Below are 6,350 nucleotides of genomic sequence, written 5' to 3'. Positions count from 1 at the left end.
TCCAATTTGTCGAATCCCTTAACCAATTCTTCATATGAAGTTAACCGATTCAACCTTTCTTTTCTACTCAACGCATCCGCTACAACATTTGCTTTTCCTGGATGATAACTGATTGTAACATCATAATCTTTAATCAATTCCAGTCATCGACGTTGTCGCATGTTCAGTTCCTTTTGCGTGAAAATATACTTCAGACTTTTATGATCCGTGTAGATTTCGCATTTTTCACCGTACAGATAATGTCTCCAAAGCTTCAATGCAAATACAATTGCTGCCAATTCCAGATCATGCGTAGGATATTTCTGCTCATGAGGTTTAAGTTGTCTCGACGCATATGCAATGACGTTACCATGTTGCATCAATACACATCCTAGCCCGTGATACGAAGCGTCACTGTAAATAACAAAATTTCCTTGCTCGTCTGGCAGTACTAATACTGGTGCAGTCACCAACCGATTCTTCAACTCTTGAAAACTTTCTTCACACTTACTATTCCATTCAAACTTTTCACTTTGTCGAGTTAACTTGGTCAGCGGTGTTGCTATCTTCGCAAAATCTTTGACAAATCTTCGATAATATCCTGCCAATCCTAAGAAACTTCGAACCTCTGTCGGCGTCTTTGGTCTTTCCCAATTCAACATAGCTTCAATCTTTGCTGGATCAACTTGAATGCCTTCTCTACTGATGATATGCCCTAGAAACTGTACTTCTTTCAACCGAAATTCACATTTTGAAAATTTTGCATAAAGCTGCTCCTTTCGTAATATCTCCAATGTTGTTCTTAAATGCACTGCATGTTCTTCTTCCGTCTTTGAGTAGATCAAGATGTCATCAATAAATACAATAATAAACTTATCCAAATACTTCTTGAATACTCGATTCATCAAATCCATAAACGCTGCAGGTGCATTTGTCAATCCAAAAGCCATCACAAGAAATTCATAGTGTCCGTACCTCGTTCTAAACGCTGTCTTTGGAATATCTTCGACCTTGATCTTTAACTGATGATAGCCTGATCGTAAGTCAATTTTTGAAAACCATGCTGCTCCTTTTAGTTGATCAAATAAATCATCGATGTGAGGTAAAGGATATTTATTCTTAATAGTTAACTTGTTCAGCTCACGATAATCAATACACAGTCGCATACTACCATCCTTCTTTTTCATAAACAATACTGGTGCGCCCCATGGGGATACACTTGTCCTTATAATTCCTTTGTCGAGAAGTTCTTGCAACTGCTTTGCTAATTCTCTCATTTCAACAGGTGCCATTCTATATGGAGCTTTCGAAATTGGTTCAGTGCTGGCATCAAGTCAATAGTGAACTCGATTTCCCGATCTGGTGGAAGTCCTGGTAATTCGTCTGGAAAAATATCAAGAAATTCACAAACTACAGGAATATCTTCAATCTTCGGATTTCCCATATCAGCATCCCGTATATAGGCTAAATAAGCTTGACATCCTTGGCATAGCAATCTTCTCGTCTGCATTATTGATAGGAATTTCTGCTTTTGCATCTCACCTTTAAATATTACCGTTTCATTTTCTTCAGTTTGCAATTTCACTCTTTTATTCGCACAGTCAATCTGAGCATTATTACTAGATAGCCAATCCATTCCTAGAATAACATCAAACTCCCTTAACCTAAAAGGTATCAAATCAACTGAAAAATGACATCTCCCTATCTCAATATCACAACTCGGGCATACTCGATCTACTACAACCTGATCATCATTTGCTAATTTTATGACTAACACTTCATCTAACCACTGGATCTCACAATCTATCTTAGAGATAAAATCTTCAGAAATAAAAGATCTAGTAGCTCCTGAATCAATCAATACCAAAGCTTTTATGAAATTTACAGGGAGTGTACCTGTAACCACATTCGGACTCTGTACCGCTTCCTTCATTGACATATTGAAAGTCCTTGCTCTAGGCTGATTTTGTTGTGGTAGAGGAGGTGGAGGTAATGCTAAAACTCTTGGAATACTAGCGGCCATTGCAATTCCTCTGCAGTCTCTGGCGATATGTCCTTTTCTCCCACATTGGAAACAAGTAACTTCTGCTTTTCCCATCGGATATTCTCCAGAATAGTGTCCCCTTTGCTTGCACTTGAAACACGTGACATTTGGCTTGTTACAAATTCCCATATGCTTTCTACCACACGTTTTGCAATCAGGTATAGGCGGTCGAATAAGCCTTTGCTGAGTTGGGGCAGGTAGTCGATTACCCATCCTCTGGTTGTTTTGTTCTGGCCTCCTAAAGTTTACTTTTCCTCGAGCTTGAAATCCCGGCCTTTTGTTGAAACGATTCTGAAAATTTCCTGGTCCTTTTTCTTTCTGAGCTGCTTCGCTTTCACCTTCAATAATCATAGCCTTCTGAACAAAACCGTATAAGTTGTCAGTTCAAACACAGCTACCCTGCTACGAATCCATGGTTTCAGTCCTTGCTGGAATCTCTTGGCCCGCTTCTCGTCCGTATCCACTTGCTCTGGAATAAATCTTGCCAATTCAGTGAACTTGGTCTTATAATCTGCAACTGATAAGTTGTCTTGCTTTAGCTCCAGGAATTTGATCTCCATCTGGTTCTTCATAAAACGAGGAAAATATTTCTCCAAGAAAAGATCAGTGAATCTATCCCAGGTCACCACACCTTCTTCTTCCAAAGCTTTCTTCGATTCCCACCAGTAATTAGCTTCGCCTTTCAAAAAGTAGCTAGCGAAATCCGTCTTTTGTTCTTCCTCAACCCTTACTAATGAAAAAGCCTTTTCCATCTCTTTCAGCCAAGCTCTCGCTTTTGTAGGATCCGTGGAACCCATAAATTCTGGTGGCTTCACCGACTGAAATTGCTTGAAAGTGACCGTAGGTGCTACTGGTGGTACTTGATGTCCTGGATGAGCGGCTTGCTGTAACATCTGTTGCTGGAACTGCTATTGTTATTGCTGCATTTGTTGTTGCATCATCAACATCTGCTGTTGTATGAGATTAAACATCTGATCCATCTGGTTATTATTATTTTGGCCCTCGGTGTTTCCATTTGATGAGTCGGGTTGTGCTTTTCTTTTGGGTGCCATCTTTCTGATAAATAAATAATGGGTCTTCTTTAATAATAGTATATTAAACATATATTAAAACAGTTGATTTGGGAAAATAAAACAACTTATTAAATAACTGAATAAATAAAACAGTATGATGTGTTTTAAATTTTTTTTTTTTAAAACATAAGGGTACAACATGATCGTAAATAAAACAACATTTGTAAATATGCCATGGTACTGAAATAAATGTAAATGGTTAAATAACTGGGAATAAAATAAAGAAAACATGCAAAAGATTATCTCATATATATATATAGGTAGAATACCAGCTGCAGGTGTCAGTGCTTGATACAAAAACCTATGATATAACAGTCATACTGCTACTACTATCAGTCAAAGTCAGTAGCTATACTCATACCAACTAGTCATACAATACTATGCTGCCTCTATCTACAAAATATACATAATACAACACTCATCGATCTGCTAGTCTCAAAATCCTTGTGGCACGTGGCTCAACTCCTCCTGCAATGCCTTTAGCACTGCCTCGGTAAGTCCTAATACTCTGCGATATGCTGTCTCCGTACTAAGATCCTGCTGACTCAAATCAGTAAGCTGCTGAGAACTAATCTGATGAATCTGATGTAGTCTCTCTCTCAGTATATAATCTGGTCATAATGCTCTGACAGGACCATCTGCCTGCGTCTCATACAATCCAAGGATCTCTCTACCCTGGTTCTGCCATCTAATCCTCTCCTCCCTCTCTGCCTGAAAGCGCTGGTAAGTCACTGTATGATGCTCATGAAGATCAGTGCTGGAACGTCGAGAAGGTAATGGTCCATCTACCACGATCTCATCCATAAACTCTGGCTGAGGAAACTGATAAACTCCCGAAATAGGTGCATAAATGGCTAATGGGGCAGGGAATAAGACAGGCTGCTCCATAGGTACATATACTGGCGGCTCTGCCTCTGGCTCCATCTGTGGCATCTCTGGAATCTCGACTGGTGGCATAGGAATCTGAGGCTCTAAATCCTTCCACTGCGGAAGATCAACCATGTCAGGAATATCAAACATCGAAAACTCTAAAGGTGGAAAATCTGGTATCTCTGGCTAAAAATATGGGAAATAATCTGCAAAACCTGGTACCTCTGGAGGAAGTGGTATCTCTGGTCGTGGTCCAGGTGGCAATGGTGGAGGTAGTGGCAATGGAGGTAAGATCTGCTCTGACACTGGGGCTAATACCGGTGCATCCACTGGATCTGTCTCGGTCCTCTCCGTAGACGATGATAAAGCAGCCATCTAATATACATAAAAATAATAACACAAAAACAATCAAATCACAATCCTAAACTCATAACTTTTAATCACATAAACAAACAATCCTAACACTCTTACTTCTATCCTATCTCATTTTCCTATCTTATCTTAGCCCTAACGTTCTTGTTTTCAAAAGTCAAACCTAAGCTCTGATGCCAACTATAACACCCTCCAAATCCGGGGTATAGATTTGGGGCATTATTAACAACAATTACCAACTAAACCTGCACAAGCGGAATATAAATATAATAATTATCCCGAACTATCACTACTCAGGATCTTTTAAGGTCTGAGTTTGAAAACAAGAATCACATACTACACTTTATTACAAACCCAACTAAATAAAACCTGTCTCAAGAACTCTCTTTGTTATAAAACTTTATTCTATCTATAACCTCACTACACAACATTTATTCAAACTACACAAGACTTTTATTCAACCCAACATTACTACTTATCCTGCTACACCTGATCTGGCAATTCAAAGCTCTCTTCGGGAATAGGAAGGAACACTCTTGGTATAAGAGGGTCCCGCTGCTTGACTCACTTCTTGATTATGCGGGTTCGGATGGGTTTCATTCTCTACCTTAACTGTAAAACAATAGGAGTAACAATAAAAAGGGATGAGCCAAAATTGCTCAACAAGCCTGCAATAATATATATAGTATAAAGAAAGAGAAATGAGTGAAACAATAAGCAGCTGGTCGGAACAACCATCTGAATCTGTATAGAATAGTAATTTGCCAATGCTGGCGAGTACCAAATGAACAAGACTGGAAACAAGAACCAACATATGCACTATAACCTACTGATCAGTCAGAATATAGTGCGGATCTATACCCAACTACATAGACCCAACCAACATAAGGAGTACTCAGGCAACTATGGCCTATTAAATAATGGTCTGGGTAAAACCCAGCCCGTATAGTAACCATCCAGTCCAAGGCTTAGCATTCGGAATAATTAGAATGCTATTGATATATCCCAATACCAGGATATACCAGAGTATATATAACAAGGGTAAAGGAATTGAAATATGAACAGGGAATTCAATAAATTGGGTAAATCAAGAATTGAAATGAAATTGGAATTAAGCGATAATAAATGGGTAAGAGTGTATATGAACAATGATTATCAAAGATAACTGATACGATAGAAAAGAAATATAAATCACTATTCTGAATTTAGAATAGGGGAAAAACTTGCCTTGCGCGTACTTAACCTGGTTTAACTCACCGCCTTCTGACCCTAGCTTGCTTGGCCTTGCTAACATTGAACAAACCAAGGAAAGATAGGCATTAAGATAACTTACTATATACGTATATCTTGAATTGATAACACGCAACCTTATCAGTCTACCCATGCGTTTCTATCTGACTCGTATATATACACATACATTTATACAGCACATAGGTTCACATAATCATATAAAGCATGTAGCACATAAAGCACATAATTAATTTCTAGATTTATAATTATTTTTAGAATCAATTCTAGGCTTATACCTGCATTACTAGTCTTATCTGATATTATTATAATTTTTCGGGATTTATTCGGCTCAATTATACTCCTACTAGGACCTACGAACTATCAATTATCACCAAACCACTTTCTTTCGGAAGAAATTATAACTTACAACTATTTTTATTGGATTCGTCTCATTTTTCTGAGTCTAGGGGTCTTCATTTCGCTCAAATCGGACTAACGGTTGAATTATTATGAATTAAACAAGATTTAATTAATTAATAATTAATTATAAATAATTAATTATAATTAAACAATCCTTAATCATATTTTTAAATAATTAATTAATAATTATTGTATTTTTAAAATAATTAATCCCTAATTATTAGGAATTATTATTATTTATTACAAATTATTATTACTTATTCGATCAGATCGATTATTTACAAATAATCAATCGATTTAATTGACCGATACGCTATTTATCGAATAACTACGAATTACTCGAATTATAAATCAACTTAACG

Source organism: Apium graveolens, chromosome 9 (assembly GCF_009905375.1).
Source record: "Apium graveolens cultivar Ventura chromosome 9, ASM990537v1, whole genome shotgun sequence".
Taxonomy (NCBI): Eukaryota; Viridiplantae; Streptophyta; class Magnoliopsida; order Apiales; family Apiaceae; genus Apium; species Apium graveolens.
This window is presented reverse-complemented; position numbering follows the sequence as displayed.